The sequence below is a fragment of the Castanea sativa genome, chromosome 12, assembly GCF_040712315.1.
Source record: "Castanea sativa cultivar Marrone di Chiusa Pesio chromosome 12, ASM4071231v1".
Lineage (NCBI taxonomy): Eukaryota > Viridiplantae > Streptophyta > Magnoliopsida > Fagales > Fagaceae > Castanea > Castanea sativa.
The window spans coordinates 38416671-38431417 of record NC_134024.1 but is presented as its reverse complement, the minus strand read 5'-3'; positions in this window follow the sequence as shown (position 1 = coordinate 38431417).

Sequence of the window (14747 nt, the reverse complement as noted above, 5' to 3'; positions counted from 1 at the left end):
AGATTTGTTTTTGTTTCACATTTTGCACACCAAAACGATCCTGATTGTGGTTTAACCTTCTTTCCATGTAACATTCATGAAATATAATAACAACCCATTGTTGTATCAATGTTGCTTGTTGTTGCAACACAATAGCAGTTAACATCCTGCAATGAACTTTGAAGTTAATATGTTATTTTTAAAGTAAATGATGTATTATTATATTTGCATGTAAATGACGAGTCTACTTTGAAATGATTAACAAACCTATTTCGTATGATCTCATTCAATGCATTTAAGCCCTGGTATTGTCTTCATATTGTTTGAAGATAAATCCTCCTCTGAAAACTATTTTGCATGTATTTTTGGTATTTCTTGTATGGGATCATGTTTTTCACCATTCCTATCATTGAATTTTTAAAAAGGAAAAAAGAATGTAAATGGTATTTTGTGAGTTAAAAAAATGCTATTTATCATTTTTTTATTGTTATTAATATTTTAAAAATATGCACCTATCAATTATTTTAGTAATCTCAAAAATCTTAAGATTTAGATATACTTTTGTTGCACTAGTCGATGACAAAGAGAATTTGCCTGCAAAAATTGCAAAATACATTATAATAAACAAAATCATATTGAATTGAAATTGAGAAAAATGAAGACAAGTTTTAATGAGAATGAGATTCTCTAAAAGTACCATTGGATTGATTTGAAAATGAATAAGTTTGAGTATAAAAAATTTATAATTAGTGATTACATACATTTCTCGATGTAAAATTTATGGCCTAAGATTAGTAACCAATATACTTGTTAACTCGATAGCAGTACTAAGTACATTAAAATTGATAACTGGAAACATTATTTAGTTATACTTACCTCCAAATGATTTGACAATAGTCGAAGTTGCAATTAAGACAAAAGGTCCTGGATTGTTCTTAAATACATCTTCATCGATTTGCCAGACAGTTGTTCCCCATAGTGAGAGCCTAATTTCTTTTCCCCTGGTATAGTTTAAATCATTGAGGATTTTTTTGTTATTAGTAATTTTTTTTATTTATAATTGATTATTCTGTATAAACATATAATGACATCAATATCACATCAAAAATTGTGTCTTACTCTTTCAAAAGCAATTGAAGGTTGCGTAATTTTCTTGGTGCACCATTAACTTGAGGCTCTTCAACATTTCCAATTGCTACCAACTTTCCAACAACATCTATTTATATGCAATTATCTAGTTAGGTTACTTTGAATCATTAATTTAGGATACAACTATATTAGAGGAGCTGTGAAATAGTTGCAGATTTGTATATACCTATTAAATATGTGTAGTTGTAACATTGGTTCTATATTTGGTCATAGTCAACAAACTGAAAGCAGTATTTTTGGATTGAGCTCATACCTTCGTTGGACTCATGATTGTAGTAATGGTCATGAACCAAATTCTGATATCATTGTGCATGGATCGAAACTCGCCTTTAGTACTCTCCATCCTGAAATTCTTGATGGAATAAAGACAGCCTTTAAGCAATTGTGGTCCAAAAGTCTGTACTTGATTTTTCCGAACAATTGCATGTATTGTTGAGCCCTAGAACAATGAGAAATGTTAGTGTCTTCCATTATTCTTCTTGTGAATATATGTAATAGCCATGGATGTTGGATTTTCTTAATATACATCTATTTATTAAAGATTTAGTATATAGGTTATGCAAAAATAGATTAATAACTAATTATTGTAGAAGCTTATATGATAAGTTGGTAAAATAATTATTTTTAAGAGAATTGAATCTGCATAATAAATTGAATCTGCACAATATAAATTGAGTTCTATACTTACCTCTTCATCAATAAATATCATATCAAGGCTTATGAACTCATTGTTCTTTGTGTTGATTGCATCCCACGTACGAAGTACTCTGACCTTGATTGTCCAATTGTCTCTATTTGTTAAAATCTTGCTCAAAGGGGTCCAACACATTGCCATTTTGACTTAATATCAGTAATTCTGCAGCTATTTCCAAAGTTGACAATAGAGAAGTTGTCATAAAAAAACATATATAAAAGTAAGTAAAATTATAATAATCATCAAGGAAATAATTTATTTTGGTAACATGCAAAATTGACTACGTTTTGCATTATCAAATTTAAATGTTTTTTTTTAAAGAAGCTTGGAACATGATTTTTTTTTTTTTTTGATAAAAACGATAAAAGACTTTCATTGATTTGAGAAAATGTGTACAATCCTCTATATATTCTAGCACTGGGATCAAGCCAGCTAAATAAGCTGCCAAGACCCGATTAAATTACAAAAGTGAGTTCAGTTTGTGTGCTGTAAGCGTTGATATTCTGTGATCAATCCGCTAGCAAGTTCAAGTATCACCTTCGGATGAGTCTGAATCTTCTCAAAGTATAGTCCATTCCTTGCGTTCCAAATTGCCCACGTCGTGACTGCCCACCTCTCCAACTCGTACTGGTCCATTTTCAGTTGCAGCTGATGAAAAAGGGTGAAAAAATATGTGTCTGTGTTGCTGCACTTCTGAGCCCTTCCCTTAAAAATAGCCCACACATTTCGTGCTAGTGGGCATTCCCACAAGATGTGGCTTGCTGTTTCAGACTTGTGATGGCAGATTTCGCAATGTGGCTCCACACTAACTCGACGCCGATGTAGATTGTCTCTAGTTGGTAGGCAGTTTGAGCATGCTCTCCATAGAAATGTGCGAACTTTTGGCGGAACATTGAGGGACCAAATCTTGTTCCACACCAGAGAATGTTCACGAGCCATGGAGTATTCTGCCCAATTCAGATTGCTCAGCCGCAGTGCAACTCTGTATGCTGTCTTCACCGAGAATTTCTGTTTTCTATTTTCCTTCCAGCCAACGTGTCCTTTGAGTGAAAATTGGTGAGTGGAATGTTGAGGATTTCTTGCTGAGTTCTATCTGTGAAGATGGCCTGGAGTTTCCCGCTATCCCATTGTCTTGCGTCTTCATCAATGAGATCACAAACCCGCAACTCATGGGAGACTTCATCCAAGGGTATTGGGGTGTGAGACATCCATTTGTGAGAAAAAACCCCAATTGTTCTACCATCCCCAACCTGCCAATAGGACCCTTCCACCAAAATATCTCTAGTTGCCAGTAGGCTTCTCCACACAAAGGATGGGTTGCTCCCTAATTCTGCCGTAATGAAAGAACCATTTGGGAAGTACCTGGCCTTGTATACCTTGTAGAACAGTGATTGTGTATCCTCTATTAACCTCCATGCTTGCTTAGAGAGCATTGCTAGGTTGAAAGAGTGAAGATCGCGGAATCCCATCCCCCCATTCTTTTTTTGAGTGCAAAGCTTCTTCCAATTAATCCAATGAATCTTCCTTTCATCTTCATGTTGTCCCCACCAATATTTTGCCACCAATGAGTTAATGTTGTCGCATAGGGTTCTTGGTAATTTGAAGAGGCTCATGGAATATGTGGGAATTGCTTGTGCCACTGTTTTTATTAAGATCTCACGGCCTTCCTTGGAGATAAACCTCTCTTTCCACCCCATCACACGCTTTGTAATTTGCTCCTGGAGATCCTTGAAGGTATTAACCTTTGAGTTCCCAATAGCCATTGGAAGGCCAAGATACCTATCACTTTGTGTCATTATTCTCGCACCCAACATTTGTTGAATCATTTCCCTCACTTGTGGCTTTGTGTTTTTACTGAAAAACAGAGTTGTTTTCTGGTGGTTAATTGCTTGACCCGATGCTTCTTCATATTGACTCAGGATCTGCTTCAAGTTTTGGCACTCCCCTACTGTGGCTTTGCAAAAAAGCAAGAAATCATCTGCAAATAAGAGATGGGATATACACACCCCATGTTGGCTTGATAGAATTCCTGTGATCAATCGGTCTTCCATTGCTTTTTGTAATAACGCCAAGAGGCCTTCAGCACATAAGAGGAAAAGGTAAGGAGATAATGGGTCTCCTTGCCTAATACCCCTTGATTAAGTGATGAATCCTTTTGGTTCGCCATTAATTAAGACCGAATAGGAGGCCGTAGTAACTATCTCCATAGCCAAGTGAACCCATCTGTGGTCAAAGCCCATTTTCAGCATAATACCCTTCAAAAAATTCCAATCCACTCGGTCATAGGCCTTGCTAATGTCCAGTTTAACTGCCATCTGCCCCACCTTCCCTTTTCTTCTCATCTTCATTCTCTGTAAGATCTCATAAGCTACTGTAGTGTTGTCAGTAATAAGCCGGTTTGGAACAAATGCACTCTGGGATTCAGATTTAATATCAGGCAATACATGCTTTAAACGATTAGCAATAACCTTAGAAAGTAACCGGGATACAACATTTCCCAAACTTATGGGTCTATAATCACTCATGCATTTCGAGTCTTTATTTTTAGGGATTAGAACAATATTTGTATGGTTCATTTTCCTCAACATATGACCAGAATGTAAAACTAATAAAATAGCATCTGTGACATCAGTGCCCACAATGTGCCAATATTTTTGGAAAAAGAAGGGAGACATACCATCTGGCTCCGGTGATTTTGATGGCTGCATTTGAAATAGGGCATACCTGACCTCCTCCGTGGTGTACCTTTGTGTGAGGCTATCATTCATTTGTGGGGTGATCCGCCTTTTAACTGTACGTAGGACACTATCACTATTATTTGTGTGTGCCGAGGTGAATAGGTTCTGAAAATAAGACTTAGCAACTTGAGCTATCCGATCCTCTGATGTACACCAATTCCCTTCACTGTCAAGCACCCTCGATATATGATTTTTTCGTTGTCGTTGGCTAGCCCGTTGATGAAAATACTTTGTATTTTTGTCCCTCGCTGGCAACCATATTGAACGGGATCGTTGTCGCCATGCTAGCCCCTCTTGGTGTATTAGGGTGCTAATTTCACTCTTAAGTTCTTCGATGGTATTGACATGATCAGCATTATTCAACTGACATAGTTCCTCAAGCCTTTTTTCTTTTTCTTTCAACTGTGCATTTGAGTGCCCAAAGGTAGTTCGGCTCCAATCAAGTAATGCAAATCTACACCTTTTAATTTTTTCAAACAGTCTAGCCATTGGACTTCTCGGTAACACATCTGCTTCCCAACTGGTTTGGATGATTATTTCACAATCCGGATGAGTGGCCCATTTTTCCTCAAATCTTCTTGGTATTTTCTTCTTTGCATTCACAAGCTTGTGTGGTTGTGTTATGATAAGGATCGGGTTGTGGTCTGAGTATGAAGCGTGTAAGTGTCTGACTTGGGCTTGGGGAAAAATATCTCTCCATTCAACGGTGGCACATGCCCTATCCAGCCTTTCCTGCACAAATTCATCACCACCACGTCCATTATTCCATGTATACATATAACCTTGGAAGCCTAGATCCACCAATCTGCATTGTAAAAGGGTTGCGCGGAATTGTTGCATAGGGGCCATAGGCTTTGGCAAACGCCCCTGTTTCTCATTTGAGTTCAAAATCTCATTGAAGTCGCCGCAACAGAGCCATAGGATAGAATGTCTAGTATGGAGGTGCTTAAGTAAGTGCCAAGAGTTATGTTTCATCGTCTCATCTGGCCAGCCATAAAAACTTGTCAGTCTCCAAGGATTGTCCGTGTCGTTCATAATCAATGCATCAATGTGATTGAGAGTGAAAGTTTGGACATGTAGCTCTATCTCCTCCATCCACAATAGAGCCAGACCACCACAACGTCGGATACTAGGTACTGCTAACATACATCGATAAGGGAGGTTTGCCTGAATCTGCCTCATCTCTATGATGGACCGCTTTGTTTCCATTAGAAACAAAATATTAGGAGCTTTTTCCCTCACAAGGTGAGAGAGAACATCCACTGCTCGTTAGTTCCCAAGCCCTCGGCAGTTCCAGCTTAGGATTTTCATTGTTCCCGATGGGGCTGTCCAACAGCCTCCACCGTTGAAGAATTATGAATTTGTTGGTAGTTTCCCATGCCTTTGCTTTTCTTTCCATTCTGTCGTGCCTTCTCTTCAGAAAACAAGTTTGTCTCGGTTTGGTTTCTCTTTGATCCGCATAAATTTGTGTCTCTAGGGTTTGTACATCCGTGGGTTACCACATTGCGTGGTATTTTTTTTCCATGTGGCTACCTTATCATCCTTACGTGGCTTTGGATTTTTTTTCGGCACACACCTCTGTTCCCATGGTTGAGAAACAGGGGAATGTATCTGGATAGATTCCTCATAATTGACTGGCACAATAATGAGGTTTTCCTCCACCGTTATCTCCTCACTTATTTTTGAAACGAAAAAATCCATTTCAGTAATTTGCACTTTCCATATGAGGATGGTCAACCCCCATTGATTGCATGCAATTGACTTCATTGTTTAATGCTTCATCCGTTACCTGTTGCTCCGTAACAACTATTGGCCTTGAATCGTTGCCAAGCTAGATATTAATGCCATTAATGGAATTAAGGGCATCACCGCCAGTCTAAGCTGTGGTTGTAGGAGTGGTTTTCGGCGTTGTCTTCGTCGTTGGTGGGCGGTGAGCACTCTGTTCTGCTCCTACGTCCTTCCTACGATAGCCCGCCTTCAACCATTCTCCGTAAGGCCTATCGGCCATTGGTCCATTCCGTTGGTCTAGGTAGTCCTCAGCTTCATGGCCAAACTTCCCACATTGGTAGCATAATCCAACCAACCTCTCATATCTGAATCCAATTCGTACTTGATCGTCCTCTGGATTTGCAACCCAGCCATCTCGTCGAATTGGTTTGTCTAGAGGAATCTCAATTCGAATTCTGATGAAATAGGCTTGATCCGAAGAGAAAGTTTTGTTATCCACCTCCACCACGTTCCCTAATCCTCTGCTAATATCCCACCCTGCCTCTTCATTGATCAAGTCAAACGGTAAGCCCCACACTTGGACCCAAATAGGAAGGGTTATGAAGGTAATCGAGTTGGCCGTGAGACCCCTCTCCCATCGGCGAAGGACCAACAGATTATCATCGAAGCTCCAAGGGCCATAATGCAGCACCCATAATAACTGACTCTCCATTTTAAATCGAAACTGAAATAGCCCTTCTCCCACGTCAACAATCTTCAAGTCATTCCCCAACTTCCATGCAGCACGTAGTAGAGCCTTTACTGCTCTCTGGTTATATGGCTTAGTTGTAAGGAACCTGCCCAGAAGTGTGAGAGAGCATTCTTCAATGATTTTCTCTCAATGGGACAGTCGCACTTGTACTACTTCTCCTTCTTAGCAATGAATGATGAACTTTCTTCAATGAACTTTCACATATTTATATGTATATTTCTAAAGACCTCTTCATAGACTATATTTTTAGTCATTGAAGAGGTTTTGCCATCATCACCAATTATCAAGAGTTTAAGACCATTCCTAGTAGTAACTCTAGAAACAGCAACGCATAATTGGCCATAACTGAAAACTGGTTTAGGCAGGAAAAGTCCAACATCTTTTAGTGATTGCCCTTGGCTCTTGTTTATAGTCATGTATTTGTATCATGGATCATTGCTATGTCTTTATGCTATTTACTCCTATGGCTTCCAACTCCAAATTTCTTTGATGACACTATATTTGTGGAATACATCTTGGCCATCATTTTCTTGTACATGATCATACACCTTCTCTGGCGCGCAAGTCTTGCAGTCTCCATTTCCCCCAATAAATTCCTCTACTCAAAACTGTTAAGGAACCTCGTGGTTTTTGAAAAGGAATTTGAAATTCATTCTAAATACTTCCTTTGTTTTGTTTTATTTGTGTTTTCTATGGGGAGGGGGGGATTTAACAAACAAATCAATATTGTTTTTGTGGGTTAACAACTATTGAATTGTAAATAGTTTTCAAAGATGGCTAAACTAAATAAACAACAAATCAATAAACAAACTATTGAAGAGAAACATGAAATTAACAACGAAAGTGAAATGCTATGTAAGTTTATAGTGGCATTACAACGAACATAGTATTTTGGGGTTCAAAAATAAATTATAAACGAACTATATTTAAGAGGAACGTAACATTAAGAAAGTAAACATACCTCTCTAAAATGAATTGTGAGAAATTATAGTGGCATAAGTTTTGAGGCAAAAGGAGACGGAGATATATAAAAGAATAGATTTTACAACATACAAAGCAAACATTAAATGAAACTAACTCTTCAATTTCATAAATCAGGTGGCATTTACCTTGTGTTAACTGCATTGTATAATTAGTTGGAAGTGGCTGCATTGAAGCCCAAAATACTAAACCCTGAAATATTTTAAGCTCTTGCATATATGTCTTCAAATAATCACCGAGTCGGAGTGAAAACTGTTTTTTTTTTTTAGAAGTTGAAGAGTGTTTGTACAGATAATTACTGAGTTGGAAGGGAAACCATTGTTTTCTTAGAAGTTGAAGAGTTTTTGTATAAAGAAACAGAGGTTGGAAGTGACCAAAATTCTTGGCTGGGTTTCATCTACAGGTGGGAAGGAAGAAGAGGGTTTGTGTGTAAAAATTTAGGCTTTCATCTACTAAACTGTGGGGTGGGTCAGCCTTGGCATGGGTTGGCCTTTGAGCTACAGGTTGGTGGGGAATTCAGATGGTAGCCTTTGAGGTACACATTGGTGGGGTGTTCAGACTTGGTGTGGGTTACCCTTTGAGGTACATGTTGGTGGGGAATTCAGATTGTAGCCTTTGAGCTACACGTTGGTGGGGTGTCCAGCGTGGGTTATCCTTTGAGCTACACGTTGGTGGGGGTTCAAAGTTGGGGTGGGTCAAAGGTTGTAGCCTTTCAGCTACATGTTGGTGGGGAATTCATATTTGGGTCAATATTTATGGGCTTGGCCTTTTCATCTACTTTGAGAACGTAGTTATTTTTTTTTTAAAGATTACAATTATTTGGTCATTATCAACCTCAGCCCATATATGTGACAGTAAAAATAAGTTTTTATAAATTATTGGGTTACAATGAAAAAATTTAATGGAAAAAAAATGTTAAAAAGACTAAATGGAAACTTAGAGTGCCACATGACAAGACCTCATGCATTCCCGCATGAGATTTCTGTTTATATATATATTGATTAGCTCCAGAGTGCTAGGTCAATGCTTATAATGTTAATTTAGGATGTTTTAGGTATTAGCAATTATGATCTGACTAATATAATTCCACCTATTTAAATAAATATAATTAGATATAATTATCCTAAAACCTAATCCAAAAACTTGTTCTTAACCCTCAATCCATCTTCAATATACATATGACAATAAACTAATTACTGAGTATAGTCACTCAACCAATTACTTAAATTTGAAAACAATTTATAGGAAAGTAAAAGTACAAATACAGAATTTAGAAAGTTAATGTTTGATTTATGATAAAAAGAAGTGGCAAAGTGCATATCAAAGACCAAAAGAGTTAGTATTTCAAACAATTGGCAGATTTTGTTATGTACCTTTCTATAAAATTCATGCTTATAGTACTGTTGGAATAAATAACACACACTAATAAAAATAAAAATAAAAATAAAAATGGAAAGAATTGACTTGTATAATATATATATATATATATATATATATATATATATATATATATATATATATATATATATATATATATATATATTCTTTTTTTTTTTTTTTGGACGTAAAAGATAGAATTTTATTCGAAACAAACAATATAGATATTACATAATCCTCTCCAAGAGTAACATTACTGGGAAGTACGTGGGTCAATGCATGCAACTGCATGTCCCCCACCTATTGCACCTACAACAGGGTCCCTTGCAACCCCAGCAACCCATATTATACTTAATGCACTAATCCCTGGCACCAAAACCTCTTCTTTAGTGTTCTTCCTTTCTTGTACCCAGTCATTGACAGAGGCGTTGGTAGTCTTGTAGCAGGGACATCGCACCTCGCAAGATATCGCACGGATGAGTTTGTTTTTTGTCAAAGAGGTACCTATTTCTGGCATTCCATATGGACCATGAAACTGTAGCCCATACCTCCATTTCTTTAGGCGAGAGCTCAGCCATCAATCCTCTCACCAGTACATAGAAGTCCTTTGCCTCTGAACTACGCTTCTGTAACTTGCCTGTCACCAACGCCCACACGTTCCTAGCCATAGGGCAGCTCCACAATGCATGGGCCACCGTCTCATCGTGTTGTTGGCATATTCCACAGGCTGGGTCTACAGGCACCTTCCTACGATAGAGATTTGTGCGGGTGGGGAGGATGTCAGAGCATGCTCGCCAAACGAAGTTCCGCACCTTAGGGGGTGTGTGTAGCTGCCAAATACGGTTCCACATCTTCCTGTCCTCCCGGGCTGATGAATGTTCGCCATGGTCCTGTTGTTTTAGACGTACTGCAACTTTGTACGCTGATTTAACCGAGAACATGCCATTCCTATTTTCCTTCCACACTAGTTCATCCTTGGAGTGTGTATCCCTGAGATTGATCTGTTGAATATCCTCCACAGTAGACTGCATGAAGTTTGTATGAAGGACCTGTGTGTGCCACTGCTTTGTGCATGGATCAAAGAGGTCACTCACCCTCATATCCATGTTTGCGTTGGGCTTGAATTTAGGGGGGTGGGGTAGCCATCTGTGATCCACCATCTTTATACTTCTCCCATTACCCACCTTCCAGACCGTAGCTTCTCTAATTAAGTCTCTGGCTTCTAACAAGCTTCTCCATGCAAATGATGGGTTGGAGCCCAAGCCAGCCTCCATAAATGAGCAAGTAGGGAAGTAGCGAGCCTTATACACTCTAAAAAATAATGAACGTCCTCCTTGGGTCAACCGCCATGCTTGTTTGGCTAGCATAGCGAGGTTGAATGCATGGATATCTCTAAACCCCATTCCACCTTTATCTTTCGGTTTGCACAATTTATCCCATTTAATCCAATGAACTTTTTTCTCATCTCGAGTTTGGCCCCACCAATACTTTGCTAATGCCGAGTTGATGTTGTCACAAATCCTTTTTGGGATTTTGAACATGCTCATGGAGTAAATTGGGATAGCTTGTGCCACCGTCTTGATTAAGACCTCCCTCCCAGCCTTGGAAATATGTTTTTCTTTCCAACCCATTACTTTTTTTGTTACTCGCTCCTGCACCTCCCGAAAAATGTTCACCTTAGACTTCCCTCCCACCATAGGTAAGCCAAGATACCTCTCACAGCTTGTCATGATTTGGGCCCCAAGCATGTTCTGAATGGCCATCTTTACCGGTTGCTTTATGTTTGTGCTGAAGAGAAGTGTCGTTTTTTGTCTATTGATAGCTTGACCTGATGCTCTCTCATACATCGTTAGTATATTCATCAAATTTTGGCATTCTTCAGTTGTAGCCTCACAAAATATTAGGCTGTCATCAGCAAACAGTAGGTGTGATATTCTTACTCCTCTATGGCATGACATCACCCCTTTCAATAGATTCCTTTCTACAGCTTGTCGTATGAGGGAGGAGAGCCCTTCTGCACATAACAAGAATAGGTACGGAGACAAAGGGTCACCTTGCTTGATTCCATGGGTTGGTGTGATGAAGCCTCTTGGTTCACCATTTATGTTGGTCGAGTATGAAGCGGTGCGCACGGATTCCATGGCTAGGTTGACCCATTGATCCGGGAGTCCAATTTTTTGCATTATCCTTTGGAGGAAATCCCACTCCACTCTGTCATATGCCTTGCTGATGTCAAGCTTCACCGCCATGTGGCCCTTCTTTCCTTTTTTCCTGTTTCTCATACGGTGGAGCATTTCAAAAGCAACAGTAGTATTATCTGTAATGAGTCTACCAGGCACAAATGCACTCTGTGAGTCAGAAATTACATTAGGTAGTATTGGTTTTAGCCGGTTGGCTAGCACCTTGGATATAATCCTTGATACAACATTACCCAAACTAATGGGCCGGAATTTCGTAATGTATTTTGGCTCATTTTTTTTAGGGATAAGTACAATATGTGTGTAGTTCATTTTTCTAAGATACCTCCCTGAGTGTAAAACAGATAATACTGCAGAACTTACATCCTGCCCTACGATATGCCAAAATTTTTAAAAGAAGTAAGGCGACATACCATCGGGCCCTCGTGCCTTGGATGGGTGCATCTGGAAGAGTGCGGTTTTTACTTCTTCAGCTGTGTAGGGGCGAGTCAAGGCTTGGGCCATGTCCTCTGTCACTACTCGGTCGACTGAGTCAATCACCTGTCCCATATCAAGTGAATTGGGAGAGGTAAATAGTTGCTTGTAATACTCTTCTGCTATGGTGGCTATCTTCTCCTCATCCGTGTTCCACTCCCCTCCGCTATCGTACAAACCGCCAATATTATTCTTTTTTCGTCTTTGGCTTGTTTTTTGGTGGAAGAACTTTGTATTTTTATCTCCTGCTGGTAGCCATATAGATCTCGATCTTTGCCTCCAATATACTTCCTCATGGTGCAAGAGTTCATTTATCTCCTTCTTCACTTCATGAATTCTCTCCAAATTCCTCCCATACCCAGCCTCCTTCAATGCCTGTAATTCTCCCTGTTTTACCTCCAATCGATTTTTTGTGTTCCCAAAGGCATTTTTGCTCCATGCGATGAGGTCCATTCTACATCTTTTGATTTTTTCAAATAAGCAGTACATACGGCTACCTGTTAGCCGTTGGTGATTCCATGATCTTTGTATGACAGTTTCACATTCTGCATGTGCTACCCATCTCTCCTCAAACCGTTGGATTTTAGGTCTCCGTCGGCGGGGTTGGTTTGGTGGAACCATGTCCACCAATATAGGGTCATGGTCAGAGTAAGAAGCTGATAGGTGGTGCACTTTGGCTCTCGGAAATTTCTCACACCAATCCGTTGTTGCAACAGCCCTGTCTAGTCTTTCTTCCACAAATGCTTCCCCTTCCCTGCCGTTTCTCCATGTAAAACGGTAACCATTGAATCCCAAGTCTACCAACCCACAATGGAGGAGTGTATGTTGGAACTCAAACATTGGTGCCATTGGTCTACGAATTCTACCATTCTTCTCTTCGGAGGCCAAGATTTCGTTAAAATCGCCTATACATACCCAAGGGAGGGATGCACGGGCATGGAGGTGCCTCATAAGCCTCCAAGTTTCGCTTTTACGTTGGTCTTCCGGATGGCCATATATACCGGTTAATCTCCATTCTGGTGCTGCTTTTGTGTGTACTCTCACATCAATATGGTTCGGTGAGTAAGTTTGTGTGTCTACAACCACATCTGCTTTCCAAAGAAGTGCTAGACCCCCTCTACGATTGTCACTTGAAACTGCAAGCATGGAAGGGAATCCCAATGCTTTTTTGATCGGTTCCATCTCTCTAGCCGTCAATTTTGTTTCCATGAGGAACAAAATCGTGGGAACTTTTTGCCTTACCAGTTCAGCAAGGACTTCGACTGCACGGCGGTTCCCAAGCCCCCGGCAGTTCCAACTTAAGGCGATCATTGTGCTCGGCGGGGCTGACTCTCAGCCTCCGCAGTTGGTATTTCAGTTTGGAACGTGTTCTCCATAGTCTTGAACCTCTTCGCATCTTCTTTGCTCAGGTCTGTACTCTCTGTGTGTCTCTTTGCGCCCAATATGCCACGGGTTGGCTGTGGTGTAGTGTTTTGTGTGATGGTTGGGCGGGTGTGTTGTGTGAAGATTGGACGAGTATGTGGTGTGATGGCTGGACGTGTTGGTTTCTTTCTTTGAATTTTTGGTTTTTGGTTTTTTAGTTGGTCACGTGAGGTTTGTAGGTCCTTTGGTTGGGCACGTGATGGTATGGCTAGGTTATGTTGGCGAGGTTGGTCTGCACCGTAGATGGGGACAGCGAATAAATTGGTACCATTATTCTCGGGCTCATTTAATTCTGGCTGGGCCTGGTGAGTGTTAATGGCAGTAACTGATGGCGCAATTACGTGTGGAGGTGTAAATGTGGAGTTAAAAGGCGTTAGAGACGTTGGATCAGCTTGGTGTGATGGTGGGCTTGAAACCACTGTCATTAATGGGTCCAGCTGTGGTAACGGATCCGAATTTTTAATGATCTTTATGGGGTTTAAGATCTGTTCCGCAAATATCGGGCTGCCTTTAATGTCCGTTCGTTTTGCTGATGTTTCGGTATCGGTTTCGGCGGACATATCGGGTTGCGGTGGAGAAGCAGTAGACGGCCTTTGATTCCGTCGTGCATAGTGCTGCTCCTTAATCGGTTCCGTGTTCCTTGTCCTGCTTCCTGCCTTCAGCCACTCCCCGTATGGTCTCCCTCCATTTTCCGTGCTCACCGGCAAAGCACAGTCACTGTGTTCATGGCCGATTCGGCCACAGTTGAAGCACCACCCAAAGAGCCTCTCATACCGGAATGCCACTCTAGATATTTCTCCCTCCGGGCTGCTTACCGGACCACCTCGCCTAAGTGGTTTGTTTAGTGGGACTTCAACTCGGATGCGCAGGAACCGGGATTGGTCGGAGTTGAAAGCCTTGCAATCCACCTCCACAAGATCACCTATAGTTCTTCCTATATCACTCCCAGCCTCCTCAGTAATCAGATCAAAGGGCAGTCCCCACACTTGGATCCAAAAAGTTTGTTTCATGAACGTGACGTTCCTCACCGACATACCCTTCTCCCATCGTCTAAGTGCTAATATATGGTTGTCGAAACACCATGGCCCGTTATTCCAAACCCACATCAATTGGCTTTCCATCAAAAACTTGAACTGCAGTAGGCCGTCCCCCACTTCAACTATCTTCAAGTCCTCTCCAAGCTTCCACATAGATCTAAGTAAATTCTTGGCTGCCCGTATGTTTATTGGCTTCGTTGTGAGGAACTTCCCAATGAG